At 34.6% G+C, this 23,164-nt stretch overlaps 1 long non-coding RNA gene across 1 annotated transcript; it reads right to left on the minus strand.

Moving 5' to 3' along the window:
* Nucleotides 1–664: 664 nt before the first annotated feature.
* LOC137628980 (uncharacterized) lies at nucleotides 665–23,164 on the minus strand. Its single transcript, XR_011041418.1, has 3 exons — nucleotides 23,070–23,164; nucleotides 12,269–12,698; nucleotides 665–804 (listed from the first exon to the last, which is right to left on the minus strand). It is a non-coding gene; the product is annotated as an uncharacterized lncRNA (long non-coding RNA).

Below are 23,164 nucleotides of genomic sequence, written 5' to 3' on the forward strand. Positions count from 1 at the left end.
TTTTTCTTGTCAAAACAAAAATTACAAGATAAAATTTGAAAAATGAAGTGTAAAACTTACCTTCTTGCTGGATATTAATTCTATCCATTCCAAGTTCAATCACGTCCCACGATACCACATTCTGAAATAATGTTATCAGTTAGAAATAGTTTTCCCGGTATGCTCATTGTTTGACTATCATCTAGACGCCTAAAAAAATTAAAAAAATTTGATAACCAAATTGAGCTTAAAGTATATAACTATCCTTATATATATACTTTTTCATCGACAAAGTAACTTTCCACTTTAGGTCCCACAAACCTGATTCTACAATTCTATTACAGTTTACATAGAAATCTTCAACTGGTAAAAGTTAAGCTTTATATAAAAACCTATTTACGAACATGTGTCTACGTTATCCTATTGTAAATTCAGTATTTTATTGCTAAAAGCTTTGCACATTAAACCACTACCACATAACTAAAAGAATTACGGCAACGAAATTTGCAAAAGTACTTTGCACCATAACTCCCATTTTAAAAGAATATATATCTATTTCCCAATTTATATGCATAGGCTGTATTTGATTTTTATTAAAGAATAAAGAAGCGATCATGTTATATAATTATTTGTATATTGCTTTTACAGCTAACGAACATAAAGTTAAAAGGACTTTTACCTTTTATCCACTAATACCAATGTTAAATTGCAACGGTCAAATGGCAGCAAATCACTCAAGATCAAGTCGTCTTTTGCATTTCTCCGGTGCGAAATTCTGTGCATGTTTCCGTCCAAGCTCCGCTGTCATTAAGGTGGACTCAAAACCTGTCAAAGAAATTGAACATTGAGTTTGAGCAAATACTAGAATCTGCAACCATTCAATTGACGGGTCTTCATGGTAAACTTTTAGAATGCAGTATTTTACATACATATACCAAGGCACTTGCCCCAATCTTGGGGGTTAGCCGACATCAACAAATGAAACAAAAAAGGGGACCTCTCCTCTCTACGTTCCTCCCAGCCTGACAAGGGACTCAACCGAGTTCGGCTGGTACTGCTAGGGTGACACAGCCCGTTATCCACCACATTATTTTACATGGAACAATTTTCATACATGCCAAGTTTTAAAAGGCAATTATAGATATATGTAATATTGCATATATCTATAACTGCGTTTCATATAATTTATTACATTTTCCTTATACTTCTGAGAACTTCATTCTCCTTGGCCTCCAATAAGCTTATATGTATGGAACACCATTACATTAAATTGCTATTAACAGCTCATCTAAATATCCTAATAACACCTTTTTCAAGTATTTATTCAACTTTCACACCTAAACTCCAGTAATAAAATACCTAATCAACACCAAGCATGAAGCCGAAATTCTCACCTCCATAAACCACCCAGATTGAAAAGGATTTACAATAGTTTTAAATATAAAATATTTATATAGAGATTATGTACCACAATCTCTTTAAATTCAAAAGGAATCATCTAGAGATCAACAAATTTAGAACAGGCAAGAATTTCAAGAACTACAAAAACCAAATGGCATTTGCAGAAATAATTATGAAAATAATTGAACTTTTTTTACTTGTTGATTTGTCAAATTGCAGGAAAAATTATTAGTTAAAATCCTTAGTGTCAACATTCGAAATTACTATGATGATTTATACCAATCTAAGATATATTTCATATCTAAAGGTTAAAATTTTTCGTGAAAATTTTGATTAATAAGACTACCAAAGAAATACTGAAAATACTTTTGTAAACTATTTTTCTGATAACACAAATCATCTAAATAGAATAAAGTTGAAACCTGCCATGGGAAATGTGTAATTATAAAATCCATACGAATCTCTGGAAACTAAGTGTAGAAAGGAAAACTTTCCTGTCTAGAAAATCAGTCGCGAAAGGTCACCAAAACTGCTGAACATTGAACTTAACAGATTTCTCGGCACAGTTTTGAAGTAATGTTAACCAAAATCTCTCAACCTAATTCATCTGAAATTACAAATGGGAACAGTTCTGAAGAAACAAACAAAATTTATCAACCTAACTCATTTAAAATTACAAATGGGAACAGTTCTGAAGGAATGTTAACCAAAATATCTAAACCTAACTCGCATCTGAAATTACAAATCAGCAAAGTTCTGGAAGAACTTTAACCAAAATCTCTCAACCTAACTCACATCTGAAATTACAAATCGGCACGTTCTGAAGGAATGTTGACCAAAATCTCTCAACTTAACATTTAAAATTACAAATGGGAACAGTTATGAAGGAACGTTAACCAAAATCTCTCAACCTAACACATTTAAAATTACAAATGGGAACAGCTCTGAAGGAACGTTAACCAAAATCTCTCGACCCAACATTTAGAATTACAAATGGGAACAGTTATGAAGGAACGTTAACCAAAATCTCTCAACCTAACACATTTAAAATTACAAATGGGAACAGCTCTGAAGGAACGTTAACCAAAATCTCTCGACCCAACATTTAAAATTACAAATGGGAACAGTTATGAAGGAATGTTAACCAAAATCTCTCGACCTAACTCACATCTGAAATTATAAATGGGAACAGTTGTGTAGAAACGTTAACCAAAATCTCTCAACCTAACTCATTTAAAATTACAAATGGGAACAGTTATGAAGGAATGTTAACCAAAATCTCTCGACCTAACTCACATCTGAAATTATAAATGGGAACAGTTGTGTAGAAACGTTAACCAAAATCTCTCAACCTAACTCATTTAAAATTACAAATGGGAACAGTTATGAAGGAATGTTAACCAAAATCTCTCAACCTAACTCACATCTGAAATTATAAATGGGAACAGTTGTGTAGAAACTTTAACCAAAATCTCTCAACCTAACTCATTTAAAATTACAAATGGGAACAGTTATGAAGGAACGTTAACCAAAATCTCTCAACCTAACACATTTAAAATTACAAATGGGAACAGCTCTGAAGGAACGTTAACCAAAATCTCTCGACCCAACATTTAAAATTACAAATGGGAACAGTTATGAAGGAATGTTAACCAAAATCTCTCGCCCTAACTCACATCTGAAATTATAAATGGGAACAGTTGTGTAGAAACGTTAACCAAAATCTCTCAACCTAACATTTAAAATTACAAATGGGAACAGTTATGAAGGAATGTTAACCAAAATCTCTCGACCTAACTCACATCTGAAATTATAAATGGGAACAGTTGTGTAGAAACGTTAACCAAAATCTCTCAACCTAACTCATTTAAAATTACAAATGGGAACAGTTATGAAGGAATGTTAACCAAAATCTCTCAACCTAACTCACATCTGAAATTATAAATGGGAACATTTGTGTAGAAACTTTAACCAAAATCTCTCAACCTAACTCATTTAAAATTACAAATGGGAACAGTTATGAAGGAATGTTAACCAAAATCTCTCAACCCAACACTTAAAATTACAAATGGGAACAGTTATGAAGGAACGTTAACCAAAATCTCTCTACCTAACACATTTAAAATTACAAATGGGAACAGCTCTGAAGGAACAACCAAAATCTCTCGACCCAACATTTAAAATTACAAATGGGAACAGTTATGAAGGAATGTTAACCAAAATCTCTCTACCTAACTCACATCTGAAACTATAAATGGGAACAGTTGTGTAGAAACGTTAACCAAAATCTCTCGACCTAACTCATTTGAAATTACAAATGGGAACAGCTCTGAAGGAACAACCAAAATCTCTCGACCCAACATTTAAAATTACAAATGGGAACAGTTATGAAGGAATGTTAACCAAAATCTCTCTACCTAACTCATTTAAAATTACAAATGGGAACAGCTCTGAAGGAACAACCAAAATCTCTCGACCCAACATTTAAAATTACAAATGGGAACAGTTATGAAGGAACGTTAACCAAAATCTCTCTACCTAACACATTTAAAATTACAAATGGGAACAGCTCTGAAGGAACAACCAAAATCTCTCGACCCAACATTTAAAATTACAAATGGGAACAGTTATGAAGGAACGTTAACCAAAATCTCTCAACCTAACTTATTTAAAATTACAAATGGGAACAGTTATGAAGGAACGTTAACCAAAATCTCTCTACTTAACACATTTAAAATTACAAATGGGAATAGCTCTGAAGGAACGTTAACCAAAATCTCTCGACCCAACATTTAGAATTACAAATGGGAACAGTTATGAAGGAACGTTAACCAAAATCTCTCTACCTAACACATTTAAAATTATAAATGGGAACAGCTCTGAAGGAACGTTAACCAAAATCTGTCGACCCAACATTTAAAATTACAAATGGGAACAGTTATGAAGGAACGTTAACCAAAATCTCTCTACCTAACGCATTTAAAATTATAAATGGGAACAGTTATGAAGGAATGTTAACCAAAATCTCTCGACCTAACTCACATCTGAAATTATAAATGGGAACAGTTATGAAGGAACGTTAACCAAAATCTCTCTACCTAACACATTTAAAATTACAAACGGGAACAGCTCTGAAGGAACGTTAACCAAAATCTGTCGACCCAACATTTAAAATTACAAATGGGAACAGTTATGAAGGAACGTTAACCAAAATCTCTCTACCTAACGCATTTAAAATTATAAATGGGAACAGCTCTGAAGGAACGTTAACCAAAATCTGTCGACCCAACATTTAAAATTACAAATGGGAACAGTTATGAAGGAATGTTAACCAAAATCTCTCGACCTAACTCACATCTGAAATTATAAATGGGAACAGTTGAGTAGAAACGTTAACCAAAATCTCTCAACCTAACTCATTTAAAATTACAAATGGGAACAGTTATGAAGGAATGTTAACCAAAATCTCTCGACCTAACTTCACATCTGAAATTATAAATGGGAACAGTTGTGTAGAGATGTTAACCAAAATCTCTCAACCTAACTCATTTAAAATTACAAATGGGAACAGTTATGAAGGAACGTTAACCAAAATCTCTCGACCCAACATTTAAAATTACAAATGGGAACAGCTCTGAAGGAACGTTAACCAAAATCTCTCGACCCAACATTTAAAATTACAAATGGGAACAGTTATGAAGGAATGTTAACCAAAATCTCTCTACCTAACTCACATCTGAAATTATAAATGGGAACAGTTGTGTAGAAACGTTAACCAAAATCTCTCAACCTAACTCATTTAAAATTACAAATGGGAACAGCTCTGAAGGAACGTTAACCAAAATCTCTCGACCCAACATTTAAAATTACAAATGGGAACAGTTATGAAGGAATGTTAACCAAAATCTCTCAACCTAACTCATTTAAAATTACAAATGGGAACAGCTCTGAAGGAACAACCAAAATCTCTCGACCCAACATTTAAAATTACAAATGGGAACAGTTATGAAGGAATGTTAACCAAAATCTCTCGACCTAACTCACATCTGAAATTATAAATGGGAACAGTTATGAAGGAACGTTAACCAAAATCTCTCAACCTAACTCATTTAAAATTACAAATGGGAACAGTTATGAAGGAACGTTAACCAAAATCTCTCTACCTAACACATTTAAAATTACAAATGGGAACAGTAGTGTAGAAACGTTGACCAAAATCTCTCTACCTAACTCATCTGAAATTATAAATGGGAACAGTTGTGTAGAAACGTTAACCAAAATCTCTCAACCTAACTCATTTAAAATTACAAATGGGAACAGTTATGAAGGAATGTTAACCAAAATCTCTCAACCTAACTCACATCTGAAATTATAAATGGGAACAGTTGTGTAGAAACTTTAACCAAAATCTCTCAACCTAACTCATTTAAAATTACAAATGGGAACAGTTATGAAGGAATGTTAACCAAAATCTCTCAACCCAACACTTACAATTACAAATGGGAACAGTTATGAAGGAACGTTAACCAAAATCTCTCTACCTAACACATTTAAAATTACAAATGGGAACAGCTCTGAAGGAACAACCAAAATCTCTCGACCCAACATTTAAAATTACAAATGGGAACAGTTATGAAGGAATGTTAACCAAAATCTCTCTACCTAACTCACATCTGAAACTATAAATGGGAACAGTTGTGTAGAAACGTTAACCAAAATCTCTCGACCTAACTCATTTAAAATTACAAATGGGAACAGTTATGAAGGAACGTTAACCAAAATCTCTCTACCTAACACATTTAAAATTACAAATGGGAACAGCTCTGAAGGAACAACCAAAATCTCTCGACCCAACATTTAAAATTACAAATGGGAACAGTTATGAAGGAATGTTAACCAAAATCTCTCTACCTAACTCACATCTGAAACTATAAATGGGAACAGTTGTGTAGAAACGTTAACCAAAATCTCTCGACCTAACACATTTAAAATTACAAATGGGAACAGCTATGAAGGAACAACCAAAATCTCTCGACCCAACATTTAAAATTACAAATGGGAACAGTTATGAAGGAATGTTAACCAAAATCTCTCTACCTAACTCACATCTGAAACTATAAATGGGAACAGTTGTGTAGAAACGTTAACCAAAATCTCTCGACCTAACTCATTTAAAATTACAAATGGGAACAGCTCTGAAGGAACAACCAAAATCTCTCGACCCAACATTTAAAATTACAAATGGGAACAGTTATGAAGGAATGTTAACCAAAATCTCTCTACCTAACTCATTTAAAATTACAAATGGGAACAGCTCTGAAGGAACAACCAAAATCTCTCGACCCAACATTTAAAATTACAAATGGGAACAGTTATGAAGGAACGTTAACCAAAATCTCTCTACCTAACACATTTAAAATTACAAATGGGAACAGCTCTGAAGGAACAACCAAAATCTCTCGACCCAACATTTAAAATTACAAATGGGAACAGTTATGAAGGAACGTTAACCAAAATCTCTCAACCTAACTTATTTAAAATTACAAATGGGAACAGTTATGAAGGAACGTTAACCAAAATCTCTCTACTTAACACATTTAAAATTACAAATGGGAATAGCTCTGAAGGAACATTAACCAAAATCTCTCGACCCAACATTTAGAATTACAAATGGGAACAGTTATGAAGGAACGTTAACCAAAATCTCTCTACCTAACGCATTTAAAATTATAAATGGGAACAGCTCTGAAGGAACGTTAACCAAAATCTGTCGACCCAACATTTAAAATTACAAATGGGAACAGCTCTGAAGGAATGTTAACCAAAATCTCTCGACCTAACTTCACATCTGAAATTATAAATGGGAACAGTTGTGTAGAGATGTTAACCAAAATCTCTCAACCTAACTCATTTAAAATTACAAATGGGAACAGTTATGAAGGAACGTTAACCAAAATCTCTCGACCCAACATTTAAAATTACAAATGGGAACAGCTCTGAAGGAACGTTAACCAAAATCTCTCGACCCAACATTTAAAATTACAAATGGGAACAGTTATGAAGGAATGTTAACCAAAATCTCTCTACCTAACTCACATCTGAAATTATAAATGGGAACAGTTGTGTAGAAACGTTAACCAAAATCTCTCAACCTAACTCATTTAAAATTACAAATGGGAACAGCTCTGAAGGAACGTTAACCAAAATCTCTCGACCCAACATTTAAAATTACAAATGGGAACAGTTATGAAGGAATGTTAACCAAAATCTCTCAACCTAACTCATTTAAAATTACAAATGGGAACAGCTCTGAAGGAACAACCAAAATCTCTCGACCCAACATTTAAAATTACAAATGGGAACAGTTATGAAGGAATGTTAACCAAAATCTCTCGACCTAACTCACATCTGAAATTATAAATGGGAACAGTTATGAAGGAACGTTAACCAAAATCTCTCAACCTAACTCATTTAAAATTACAAATGGGAACAGTTATGAAGGAACGTTAACCAAAATCTCTCTACCTAACACATTTAAAATTACAAATGGGAACAGTTGTGTAGAAACGTTAACCAAAATCTCTCTACCTAACTCATCTGAAATTATAAATGGGAACAGTTGTGTAAGAACGTTAACCAAAATCTGTCAACCTAAAGTCTGAAATTACAAATCGGGACAGTTTTGAAGGAACATTAACCAAAATCTCTCGACCTAACTAACATCTGAAATTATAAATGGGAACAGTTGTGTAGATACGTTAACCAAAATCTCTCTACCTAACATATTTAAAATTACAAATGGGAACAGTTATGAAGGAACGTTAACCAAAATCTCTCGACCCAACATTTAAAATTACAAATGGGAACAGTTATGAAGGAATGTTAACCAAAATCTCTCAACCTAAATCACATCTGAAATTATAAATGGGAACAGTTGTGTAGGAACGTTAACAAAAATCTCTCAACCTAACTCTTATCTGAAATTAAATATCGGCACAGTTCTGAGAATGTTAACTAAAATCTCTCAACCTAACATTTAATATTACAAATGGGAACACTTCTGAAGGAACGTTAACCAAAATCTCTTAACCTAACTCTTATCCGAAATTAAATATCGCCACAGTTCTGACAGATAGTTAACCAAAATCTCTCAACTTAACTCATTTAAAAATACAAAATGGGAACAGTTCTGAAGGAACGTTAACTATAATCTCTCAACTTGACTCATTTAAAAATACAAAATTGGAGCAGTTCTGAAGGAACGTTAACCAAAATCTCTCAACCTAACTCTTATCTGAAATTAAATATCATCACAGTTCTGAGAGAATGTTAACCAAAATCTCTCAACCTAACTCATTTAAAATTACAAATGGGAACAAGTTCTGATGGAAAGTTGACCAAAATCTCTCAACCTAACTAGCATCTGAAATTATAAATGGGCACAGTTGTGTAGGAACGTTAACCAAAATTTCTCATCCTAACACGCAGCTGAAAGAAACCAACCAAAATCAATATTCACAATAGCGTAGCCACAGCATCAAGAAACCAAGAGTGCGCGAAAAAAAAGATCAAGACCAGAAGAAAACCCAAAACACCAAAGAAAACTAGAAAAATGCAGTATGATAAAGACAAAGACCAGAAGACAACGCAATAGGCAGAAGAAATGATATAGCAGATAAGAGACTAATTCTTTGCTTGAAGAAAACTGTACAAAAAAAAAAAAATATTAGAAAAGTGCTAAAAAGACGAGAACTATGAAAAATAAGATTGGAAATTTACATAAAAATACAAAGCAGTAATAAGAAAACGGCTACTGTATTTAATATATTCTAATATAAAACACCTATAGTGACTTGTAATGTGAACTAAAAGTATTTTTGCTACAACAGTCATTTACTGATGAAATTTACAATTTTTTTTTTTTTAGTATTTTCTATCATTTATCCAAGTCATTTTCTTAACTTTTCTCTAAACCTGTTGCTTTACTCTTGGCGTTTTAACGTAGTCAGTTAGCAATTCCATCCATTTCTAGTTTCAAACACGAACTTCCAACACACCTGGAAGAATTCAAAGCATATAGTGTACATTAAATCTTTTGTCTAGTCCTATCTTTGCCAGAAGTAGGCCTACTCTTTTCCTTGGAAGTATTAAGCAATATTTGTTATTTTATATTACTCTTTGGATCGGATTAAAGTTTAATGAAAAAAAAATGGATTTTTACTTAAAAGTATATTACTAATTCCTCTCTTTCACCTTTCAAAATAGATTATAATTTTCCTACTACCCATAAAAAAACTTTCAATATACTTTGCATGAAGCTGAACATCTGAAAAAATTAGATATATTCACAATCTTGCGAGTTACACACATCCACAATCTTACAGGCTATACATATTCGCAATCTGACAGGATACACATTCGCAATCTTACAAGTTACACACATTCAAAATGTTACAGGCTATACACATTTACAATCTTACAGAGGCTATACACATTTACAATCTTACAGAGGCTATACACATACAAAATCTTACAGAGGCTATACACATACAAAATCTTAGAGGCTATACACATTCAAAATCTTACAGAGGCTATACACATTCAAAATCTTACAGAGGCTATACACATACAAAATCTTAGAGGCTATACACATTCAAAATCTTACAGAGGCTATACACATTTACAATCTTACAGAGGCTATACACATTTACAATCTTACAGAGGCTATACACATACAAAATCTTAGAGGCTATACACATACAAAATCTTAGAGGCTATACACATTCAAAATCTTACAGAGGCTATACACATTCAAAATCTTAGAGGCTATACACATTCAAAATCTTACAGAGGCTATAGACATTCAAAATCTTACAGTTTTACACATTCACAATCTAGCAGGTTATATATATTCACAATCTTACAAGTTACACACATTACCAATCTTACAAGTTATACACAAGCAAAATGTTACAGGCTATACATATTCATAATCTTATAGGCTATGCACAAACAATCTTACAAGTTATACACAAGCAAAATGTTACAGGCTATACACATTGATAATCTTATAGGCTATGCACATAAACAATCTTACAAGTTATACACAAGCAAAATGTTACAGGCTATACACATTGATAATCTTATAGGCTATGCACATAAACAATCTTACAAGTTATACACAAGCAAAATGTTACAGGCTATACACATTCACAATCTTACAAGTTATACCATTCACAAACTTAAAAGTTACGCACATTCACAATCTAAGAAGTTATATACATTCACAATCTAACACGTTATATACATTCACAATCTTACAAGTTACACACATTACCAATCTTACAAGTTATCACAAGCAAAATGTTACAGGCTATACACATTCACAACCTTACAAGTTATACCATTCACAAACTTAAAAGTTACGCACATTACCAATCTTACAAGTTACTGTATACACATTAAAAATTTTACAGGCTATACACTTTCACAATCTTACAGGCTATACACTTTCACAATCTTACAAGTTATACACATTCACAATCTTACAGGCTATACATATTCACAATCTTACAGGCTATACATATTCACAATCTTACAGGCTATACATATTCACAATCTTACAAGTTACACACATTCAAAATGTTACAGGCTATACACATGCAAAATCATAAGAGGCTATACGTATGCAAAATCTTAAGAGGCTATACACACTCAAAATCTTAAGTTTTACACAAACAATCTTACAAGTTATACACATTCACAATCTTACAGGCTATGCACATTCACAATCTTACAAGTTATACACAATCGCAATCTTACAAGTTATACACATTCGCAATCTTACAAGTTACACACATTAACAATCTTACAGGCTATACAAAATCAAAATGTTACAGGCTATACACATTCATAATCTTATAGGCTATGCACATATAAACAATCTTACAAGTTACACACATTCAAAATCTCACGCATCTTCAAAAATTTATTTTTATCAGGAAGATAAATCTTTCCTTGAATGACAGCCAAATATCTTAACGGCTCAAAATTATTAGTTTAAAACACTAAAAGTAACTTATTAAATATATAATATGCAACAGCAAATACAGCCGTTTCTAGTCCACTGCAATACAAAGGCCTCAGACATTTCCTTATTCATGTCTGGGGTTTGGCCCGTTTTCATAACCGCGCTGGCCAGTGCGGATTGGTGATGGTGGGGACTATCTGATCGTTCACAGCAAACCAACCTAGTATGGGTAGCTCTAACTAGTACAGATTTGCTGATCACGGCGATAAACAAATCTTTTCGACATTTAAGTTATTCCAAATAAATTGCCATAAAAAATTGACAAATTTGTTCCGAAATCTATCAAAAAATCTTCAATTGTAAAGGTTACACCAAATCACTTTGTTTTACCTTCCATTTGAATATTTCGGTCTGTTCTATAAGACATTTCAATTATAGATTTCAGGGGCATTTACATTAATCACCAGAATATCTGCCAATCAAAACTTGATCCTAGAGTTACCCATTTTAACGCCCAAGACTTAACTGTATGTACTAATAAAGCATTTCCAAATCTACAAAACTTCCTTTTACTTAAACCAGGTACCTTTCGTACAAATATCCATTGAATACGCTTCCGTCTCGTATTATATTTCCCTATTACTGTACCACCTCTGATATTAAAGTTGGTCAAAATTTCAAAAATATATAACTTTAGAAAATTTTTTCACCAGGAATGGCTTCTCCCACTTTTACATCAGGCAAAATTTTAATTCCCAAACTTCAATTTTCATGTTTTAAAGTTTAGTTTGAAATAATTATTTTCAAAATGTTCATTTACATTATTTATAAAACAAATGTCTCGTTTTATCCACTTACCAATACTGAAGGTTTTGAATTTGTGGTCAATTTCCAAGTAAAAAGTCTTTTCATCAATTTACTCCACTTCAGCTGAATGAAATCTTTCAAGTAAAAAGTCTTTTCGCCAATTTACTCCACTTCAGCTGAATGAAATCTTCCAAGTAAAAAGTCTTTTCACCAATTTAATCCACTTCAGCTGAATGAAATCTTCCAATCAAAAAGTCTTTTCACCAATTTACTCCACTTCAGCTGAATGAAATCTTCCAATCAAAAAGTCTTTTCACCAATTTACTCCACTTCAGCTGAATGAAATCTTCCAAGTAAAAAGTCTTTTCACCAATTTACTCCACTTCAGCTGAATGAAATCTTCCTTTTTAAACATTTAGTTCGTTTGCATCGAGTTCATCCTTCAAGCTTCAGCCCCTCAGTCAGGGTGGTCATTGAACATCTGGAAAAGAAAATTTATGAATGTGTGCTGATTTTTCGGCCACTAATTTGAAAACATGCTAATCGTTTCTTGCTTACCAAGAAATTATTTTTAAAGTAAAAACGGCATTACTAAAATACTAAATTTCTATTACAACCTTTGCCGAATATATAGCACAATACTTATATTAATATTCTCTTGATTGCTTACCCATTTGAAATGCATGACTAAAAAACCTGGTCAAACACCAAACTAGTCGTGTATGAAGCTGCCCAAATAATTTTCACAAAGTTGAAGCATTTAAATGACCAAAGTTTATATTTTTCAACTGAACACTAATGACACTGCAATAATTACAATTCCAAATCAAACACTTATTGCATTAAATTTAAAATAAAAGGTTTATTCACAACCACCTCACTAATTCCATGTGAAAATTCTATAAATCTTTATCAGTATTAAAAATTAACTATTTACTAGTCCCAGTAAACAGTATCTGCATCTAACAATCAAAATACGTCAAGAAAGCAAATACCTCTTAGATAAGTCATCCAAAAGAAAACAAAACTAAGACGTACCTAAATCGCTAAAGCGGTACTGAAACAAAGAATATTCTCGGTTAAATAACGACCCAAAATCGAAGAAATGTATGTTATCAAAACTATAACCTTTTATGGAAGTGCTAAAGAAATGTATAAGAACTACAGACGTCTAGTTCCTTTAAAAAAAAAAATCAATTTTAAAACTCAAAATGGGTAAATATACTTATAATTTCTAGTCAAATACATAACCATATATGGTAAATTTTTAGTTTCAGCCAAATTTGGAAAAATGCAATAAAAATATATTTGTTGCATCAGAAATAGTGTGGTTTCAATGAATTTAACGTTTATTTTGACTGCAAACCAACCGATTTAGAGATTTACTATGTATACCCTAGTTCATCCCACCAATTATGGGGGACACCCTTTGGGAACCGGGGTTTTGGGTGGGGGAAGGGGGGGAGGGTGTTGGGGCATTGAATGATATTTGCAATAAATGAATAATTAATGTTCCAGCACCCCTCCCCCATACCCCTAACTAGGCCTACCGGGGGGAGGGGGGTAGGGCCCCCCAGCGACCCCCCCTTAAAGCCACAGTAATTTTCAGGGCACCACAGAACCTAACAAACCCACCTAACCTAACCTAGGGGCCCTGTACCCCTACCGGGGGGGGGGCTTCGCCCCCCCTGCGACCCCCCCTTATGGCCACAGTAATTTTCAAGGCACCACAGAACCTAACAAACCCACCTAACCTAGGGGCCCTGTACCCCTACCGGGGGGGGGGGGCTTCGCCCCCCCTGCGACCCCCCCTTATGGCCACAGTAATTTTCAAGGCACCACAGAACCTAACAAACCCACCTAACCTAACCTAGGGGCCCTGTACCCCTACCGGGGGGGGGCTTCGCCCACCCTGCGACCCCCCCTTAAGGCCACAGTAATTTTCAGGGCACCACAGAACCTAACAAACCCACCTAACCTAACCTAGGGGCCCTGTACCCCTACCGGGGGGGGGGGGGGGGGGCTTCGCCCCCCCTGCGACCCCCCCTTTAACCAGGGGTAAATTTGAATATATATATTTTGTTAAATCACTTCTTACCTTAAACGGAAGATGACGAAGATGTGGAAGGTTGTAGTTGACCCTCCTTTACAGATTTGGTACAATACCACACATGTCTATCCCCACGAAAATGTAAAGCCGAATCACATTTACCACACTGGACACTTAAAGGTAATACGGAATGCTCCCTTAGAAAACGATTCACTACTTCAGGAGTTCCATTATAATTCCCATGAAATCTGCCGATCACATCAAAATAGGAATAACGACATATTTCACACAACCGTACCGGAGGATCCATGACAGTCAAGTGACGTGTGATGAAAATATAGAAACCGGAACTTTTGAAAACCGAAAACAAACGACAATCACGGGTTTCTCCCATAATGAAATAGGGAAAAAAACAAAATACTATCGTTTACAATGTTATATTGCACGAAAAACAGATCCTTGAAACAAGACTGAGAGACCAATGAATCGTCCAATAATAACCCTTGAAAAGAACCCAGTAGTATTTAGATTGGAGGAGCGACATTAGTGGGAGGAGCAAATGCGCATTCAAGCAAATATTGTCACATTGCGCAATGGGGAGGAGCCAAGTAAGATGAAAACAGATATACAAACGAACAAGAGCTACCTTGCGTGCCCATGGAAAGATATACACTAAAATTAGAAAAAGTCAAGACCTTCAATTCCTGAAATATTTTTTTTCTCTGTAAGTATGCATTAGCGACAATAATGTATTGAGAAGAAGTGTTTTGTTATCACGTGCTTTACTAGGAAAATATATTGATATAATACATTTCCCAATTTGGTTGAATCCAAAACTTTACCCCATATATTTCTCTTTCTCGCTATCTTGAATATTATGCATTTCTAACCATGACTTGAGATAAACCACTATTACAAGTGTTTTTAAGACTTGCATAGAAGACAATTACGAGGAATTCCATGGGAAACCAGGGTTCTTGTGTGGGGGAAATGCCAAAACAAGTGATTTGCATTAGTAATAATGACCAGAAGTACAAAATAAACAAGATAAGCATGAGGAAAAAGATAAGTTGATAATGTGGCTGGAATTACAGTATCAATTATCTACGAGTCACTTCACGCCTAATGGTTTTTGCTCCACCTTGGCTCGCTACGCTCTTAACAGCAACATTACATCACTGCTCCTGTTCTGGCTACCGGTACATTATGTGAACCTTCACAAGTTTAACCAAAGACACTGGAACCTTCATAAGTGTAACAAAAGTCACTAAACCTTCATAAGTGTAACTAAAGTCACTGAACCTTCACAAGTGTTATCAATTTTATCAATTTCACTAAACCTTCACAAGTGTAACCAAAGGGTACTAAACCTTCACAAGTGTAACCAAAGGGTACTAAACCTTCACAAGTGTAACCAAAGGGTACTAAACCTTCAAAAGTGTAACCAAAGGGTACTAAACCTTCAAAAGTGTAACCAATTTCACTATACCTTCACAAGTGTGTAACCAAAGGGTACTAAACCTTCACAAGTGTGTAACCAAAGGGTACTAAACCTTCACAAGTGTGTAACCAAAGGGTACTAAACCTTCACAAGTGTGTAACCAAAGGGTACTAAACCTTCACAAGTGTGTAACCAAAGGGTACTAAACCTTCACAAGTATAACCATAGGTTACTTAACCTTCACAAGTGTGTAACCAATTTCACTAAACCTTCACTAGTGTGAAACCAATTTCACCAAACCTTCACTAGTGTGAAACCAATTTCACCAAACCATCACTAGTGTGAAATCAATTTCACCAAACCATCACTAGTGTGAAACCAAATTCACTAAAGCTTCACAAGTGTATAACCAAATTAACTAAAGCTTCACAAGTGTAACCAAATTCACTAAAGCTTCACAGGTGTAACCAAATTCATTAAAGCTTCACAGGTGTAACCAAATTCATTAAAGCTTCACAGGTGTAACCAAATTCATTAAAGCTTCACAGGTGTAACCAAATTCATTAAAGCTTCACAGGTGTAACCAAATTCATTAAAGCTTCACAGGTGTAACTAAATTCATTAAAGCTTCACAGGTGTAACCAAATTCACTAAAGCTTCACAAGTGTGTAACCAAATTCACTAAAGCTTCACAAGTGTGTAACCAAATTCACTAAAACTTCACAAGTGTAACCAAAAAGTGTGTAACCAAATTCACTAAAGCTTCACAAGTGTAACCAAATTCACTAAAGCTTCACAAGTGTGTAACCAAATTCACTAAAGCTTTACAAGTGTGTAACCAAATTCACTAAAGCTTTACAAGTGTGTAACCAAATTCACTAAAGCTTCATGAGTGTGTAACCAAATTCACTTAACCTTCACAAGTGTGTAAACAAATTCACTAAAGCTTCACAAGTGTAACCAAATTCACTTAACCTTCACAAGTGTGTAAACAAATTCCCTTAACCTACACAAGTGTAACCAAATTCACTTAACCTTCACAAGTGTGTAAACAAATTCACTAAAGCTTCACAAGTGTAAACAAATTCACTAAAGCTTCACATGTGTAACCAAATAAACTAAATCTTCACAAGTGTAACCAAATTCACTAAACCTTCATAAGTGTGTAACCAAAGGGTACTAAACCTTCACAAGTGTGTAACCAAAGGGTACTAAACCTTCACAAGTGTGTAACCAAATTCAATAAAGCTTCACAAGTGTGTAACAAAATTCACTAAAGCTTCACAGGTGTAACCAAATTCACTAAAGCTTCACAGGTGTAACCAAATTCACTAAAGCTTCACAAGTGTAACCAAATTCACTAAAGCTTCACAGGTGTAACCAAATTCACTAAAGCTTCACAGGTGTAACCAAATTCATTAAAGCTTCACAGGTGTAACCAAATTCATTAAAGCTTCACAGGTGTAACCAAATTCATTAAAGCTTCACAGGTGTAACCAAATTCATTAAAGCTTCACAGGTGTAACCAAATTCACTAAAGCTTCACAGGTGTAACCAAATTCACTAAAGCTTCACAAGTGTGTAACCAAATTCACTAAAGCTTCACAAGTGTAACCAAATTCACTATACCTTCACAAGTGTGTAACCAAAGGGTACTAAACCTTCACAAGTGTGTAACCAAAGGGTACTAAACCTTCACAAGTGTGTAACCAAAGGGTACTAAACCTTCACAAGTGTGTAACCAAAGGGTACTAAACCTTCACAAGTATAACCATAGGTTACTTAACCTTCACAAGTGTGTAACCAATTTCACTAAACCTTCACTAGTGTGAAACCAATTTCACCAAACCTTCACTAGTGTGAAACCAATTTCACCAAACCTTCACTAGTGTGAAACCAATTTCACCAAACCTTCACTAGTGTGAAACCAATTTCACCAAACCTTCACTAGTGTGAAACCAATTTCACCAAACCTTCACTAGTGTGAAACCAATTTCACCAAACCTTCACTAGTGTGAAATCAATTTCACCAAACCATCACTAGTGTGAAACTAAATTCACTAAAGCATCATAAGTGTGTAACCAAATTCACTAAAGCTTCACAAGTGTAACCAAAGGGTACTAAACCTTCACAAGTGTAACCAAAGGGTACTAAACCTTCAAAAGTGTAACCAAAGGGTACTAAACCTTCAAAAGTGTAACCAAAGGGTACTAAACCTTCAAAAGTGTAACCAATTTCACTATACCTTCACAAGTATGTAACCAAAGGGTACTAAACCTTCACAAGTGTGTAACCAAAGGGTACTAAACCTTCACAAGTGTGTAACCAAAGGGTACTAAACCTTCACAAGTGTGTAACCAAAGGGTACTAAACCTTCACAAGTATAACCATAGGTTACTTAACCTTCACAAGTGTGTAACCAATTTCACTAAACCTTCACTAGTGTGAAACCAATTTCACCAAACCTTCACTAGTGTGAAACCAATTTCACCAAACCTTCACTAGTGTGAAACCAATTTCACCAAACCTTCACTAGTGTGAAACCAATTTCACCAAACCTTCACTAGTGTGAAACCAATTTCACCAAACCTTCACTAGTGTGAAATCAATTTCACCAAACCATCACTAGTGTGAAACTAAATTCACTAAAGCATCATAAGTGTGTAACCAAATTCACTAAAGCTTCGCAAGTGTAACCAAATTCACTAAAGCTTCAGAAGTGTAACCAAATTCACTAAAGCTTCAGAAGTGTAACCAAATTCATTAAAGCTTCAGAAGTGTAACCAAATTCATTAAAGCTTCACAGGTGTAACCAAATTCATTAAAGCTTCACAGGTGTAACCAAATTCATTAAAGCTTCACAGGTGTAACTAAATTCATTAAAGCTTCACAGGTGTAACCAAATTCACTAAAGCTTCACAAGTGTGTAACCAAATTCACTAAAGCTTCACAAGTGTGTAACCAAATTCACTAAAGCTTTACAAGTGTGTAACCAAATTCACTAAAGCTTCACAAGTGTAACCAAAAAGTGTGTAACCAAATTCACTAAAGCTTCACAAGTGTAACCAAAAAGTGTGTAACCAAATTCACTAATCTTCACAAGTTTAACCAAATTCACTAAAGCTTCACAAGTGTGTAACCAAATTCACTAAAGCTTTACGAGTGTGTAACCAAATTCACTAAAGCTTCATAAGTGTGTAACCAAATTCACATAACCTTCACAAGTGTGTAAACAAATTCACTAAAGCTTTACAAGTGTAACCAAATTCACTTAACCTTCACAAGTGTGTAAACAAATTCCCTTAACCTACACAAGTGTAACCAAATTCACTTAACCTTCACAAGTGTGTAAACAAATTCACTAAAGCTTCACAAGTGTAAACAAATTCACTAAAGCTTCACATGTGTAACCAAATAAACTAAAGCTTCACAAGTGTAACCAAATTCACTAAACCTTCATAAGTGTGTAACCAAAGGGTACTAAACCTTCACAAGTGTGTAACCAAATTCAATAAAGCTTCACAAGTGTATAAAAAAATTCACTAAAGCTTCACAAGTGAAACAAAATTAACTAAAGCTTCACAGGTGTAACCAAATTCACTAAAGCTTCACAGGTGTAACCAAATTCACTAAAGCTTCACAAATGTAACCAAATTCACTAAAGCTTCACAAGTGTAATCAAATTCATTAAAGCTTCCCAAGTGTAACCAAATTCATTAAAGCTTCACAGGTTAACCAAATTCATTAAAGCTTCACAGGTGTAACTAAATTCATTAAAGCTTCACAGGTGTAACCAAATTCACTAAAGCTTCACAGGTGTAACCAAATTCACTAAAGCTTCACAAGTGTGTAACCAAATTCACTAAAGCTTTACAAGTGTGTAACCAAATTCACTAAAGCTTCACAAGTGTAACCAAAAAGTGTGTAACCAAATTCACTAAAGCTTCACAAGTGTAACAAAATTCACTAAAGCTTCACAGGTGTAACCAAATTCACTAAAGCCTCACAAATGTGTAACCAAATTCACTAAAGCTTCACAAGTGTGTAACCAAATTCACTAAAGCTTCACAAGTGTGTTACCAAATTCACTAAAGCTTCACAAGTGTGTAATCAAATTCACTAAAGCTTCATAAGTGTGTAACCAAATTCACTAAAGCTTCACAGGTGTAACCAAATTCACTAAAGCTTCACAAGTGTAACCAAATTCACTAAAGCTTCACAGGTGTAACCAAATTCACTAAAGCTAAACAAGTGTGTAACCAAATTCCCTAAAGCTTCACAAGTGTAACCAAAAAGTGTGTAACCAAATTCCCTAAAGCTTCACAAGTGTAACCAAAAAGTGTGTAACCAAATTCCCTAAAGCTTCACAAGTGTAACCAAAAAGTGTGTAACCAAATTAACTAAAGCTTCACAAGTAACCAAATTCACTAAAGCTTCACAAGTGTAACCAAGTTCACTAAAGCTTCAAAGGTGTAACCAAATTCACTAAAGCTTCAAAGGTGTAACCAAATTCACTAAAGCTTCACATGTGTAACCAAATTCACTAAAGCTTCACAAGTGTAACCAAATTCACTAAAGCTTCACAAGTGTGTAACTAAATTCACTAATGCTTCACAAGTGTGTAACCAAATTCACCACAGCTTCACAAGTGTGTAACCAAATTCACCACAGCTTCACAAGTGTGTAACCAAATTCACCAAAGCTTCACAAGTGTGTAACCAAATTCACCAAAGCTTCACTAGTGTGTAACCAAATTCACCAAAGCTTCACAGGTGTAACCAAATTCACTAAAGCTTCACAAGTGTGTAACCAAATTCACTTAAGCTTCACAAGTGTGTAACCAAATTCACTAAAGCTTCATAAGTGTGTAACCAAATTCACTAAAGCTTCACAGGTGTAACCAAATTCACTGAACCTTCACAAGTGTAACCAAATTCACTGAATCTTCACAAGTGTAACCAAATTCACTGAACCTTCACAGGTGTAACCAAATTCACTAAAGCTTCAGAAGTGTAACCAAAGTCACTAAACCTTTACTAGTGTAACCAATTTCATTAACCCTTCACAAGTGCAAAACCAAAGTCACTAAACCTTCTCAAGTGGGTAATCAAGGTCACTTGACCTTCACAAGTGTATCCATGGTCACTTGACCTTCACAAGTGTGTATCCATGGTCACTTGACCTCCACAAGTGTGTAACCATGGTCACTTGACCTCCACAAGTGTGTAACCATGGTCACTTGACCTCCACATCTGTGTAACCATGGTCACTTGACCTCCACATCTGTGTAACCATGGTCACTTGACCTCCACATCTGTGTAACCATGGTCACTTGACCTCCACATCTGTGTAACCATGGTCACTTGACCTCCACATCTGTGTAACCATGGTCACTTGACCTTCACATCTGTGCAACCAAGGTCACTTGACCTTCAAAACTGTGCAACCAAGGTCACTTGACCTTCATAACTGTGCAACCAAGGTCACTTGACCTTCACAACTGTGCAACCAAGGCCACTTGACCTTCACACCTGTGCAACCAAGGCCACTTGACCTTCACACCTGTGCAACCAAGGTCACTTGACCTTCACAACTGTGCAACCAAGGTCATTTGACCTTCACAACTGTGCAACCAAGGTCACTTGACCTTCACAACTGTGTAACCAAGGTCACTTGACCTTCACAACTGTGTAACCAAGGTCACGACCTTCACAACTGTGTAACCAAGGTCACTTGACCTTCACAGCTGTGTAACCAAGGTCACTTGACCTTCACAGCTGTGTAACCAATGTCACTTGACCTTCAAAAATGTAACAAATTCCACTAAACCTTCACAAGTGTTTAACCAAATTTACTAGACCTTCACAAGTCAGTAACCAAATTTACTAAACCTTCACAAGTATGCAACCAAATTTACCAAACCTTCATAAGTCAGTAACCAGATTTATTAAACCTTAACATGTAACAAAATTTACTAAACCTTCACAGTATGTAACCAAATTTACTAAACCTTCACAAGTATGTAACCAAATTCACTAAATCTTCACAACTGACAAAATCACTCGACATTTACAAGTCTTATCAAATCCCCCAAACCTTCACAAGTGTGTAACCAAAGTCACAAACTAATTTAGTTTGAGTTTAGTTGATTACCCCCATTGACCAGTAATATATTGTATTTTAATGTATTCAGATCGAGTTATTTTCCCCTAAGAACTCTCATTGCAACTCAAAGTAGCCAAGTTTGAAAGCTAAATGTGCGTGCGTGCGTGTGTCTCTCTCGTTTATGAATACGTAATGTTTGAATCAAGTTTGAAATTGGGGGATATCTAATCTAGTGCAATTTCGTCGAAAAGGAAAATTGATTTCGTTAATTTAATGCTATTTTTTTTCTTGTAATCTTCAACACCCCAAAAAATGTAGCACTAGCAGTATTATGAAATTAGTGCCGACGTCAGCGTAATTAATTATATCAAAAGTGGCAAATAAGTGACTGAAATTGTTCAGGTTAGATTAATAAAGTATAAAATAGCTTACGTTTGATTCTTGTCCCTATATAGACCCAACCTCGGAACATTTGTAACAAAACATTCGACGTTTGATAAACACTAGATCCACTTTAAACTAAAACGACTTTACTTCAATTAACACTCAGCCGAAATAAAAAAAAAAAAATGGTTAAAAACCACTGGAAAAACAAATGCATAAGAATACTGACCAATCTTTTTTTTCCTTTAAGTAGAAATATGCTATAAATAGCCCAAAATAACCACCAAAAACATCGAAAACATTCTAGCAAGGGGAAAAAAATAGCACTGAATTACTGCAACAAGAAATCAATATATCAGTTTTAAGGTATATCCAATAAATTTCACTTCCAAAAATCCTCTCAATGGTAACGAACAATTAGGAAAGTTGCGTGAAAATTCTGGCACTACAATAAATGTAACCGAATACAGCTTCACGGGAGTTACTAAAATCTTTAAAATAGTAAACGAAACTATTTTATAATTTAAAAAATTATTTCAAAGTTTTATTGCTCCGCACGTGGAAGAACTTTTCAACAGAAATCTCAAGGCAAAGTGCAGTTGAGCAGTCAAAGAATAGGCTACTTGAAAAAAAGCATATGAGAACATTGTTAATTATACAATATAAAAAACCCTCTTTCAAATATGGAGAACACGCAAACGTAAGTATGAAAAACTAAGATAAGTTTGGAATTTAAATAGCTAGACACGGCAATGCCAGCAAAAAGATCAAATTCGCAACACAATTTCACGGAGAAATACTGAAAATATGGAAACAAAATACCGTGAATGTCAAGTCCATACCAATAAATCTTAAAAATAAGAATACTTACATATAACATACACAATTAACATCCACGTCTTAGGACCCAAGGCAAATGGCTTTGAACAGTCTGAATGTTCACAATGTAGAACTTTCAAAATCAAG

Source organism: Palaemon carinicauda, chromosome 37, assembly GCF_036898095.1.
Source record: "Palaemon carinicauda isolate YSFRI2023 chromosome 37, ASM3689809v2, whole genome shotgun sequence".
In the NCBI taxonomy this organism is placed as follows: Eukaryota; Metazoa; Arthropoda; class Malacostraca; order Decapoda; family Palaemonidae; genus Palaemon; species Palaemon carinicauda.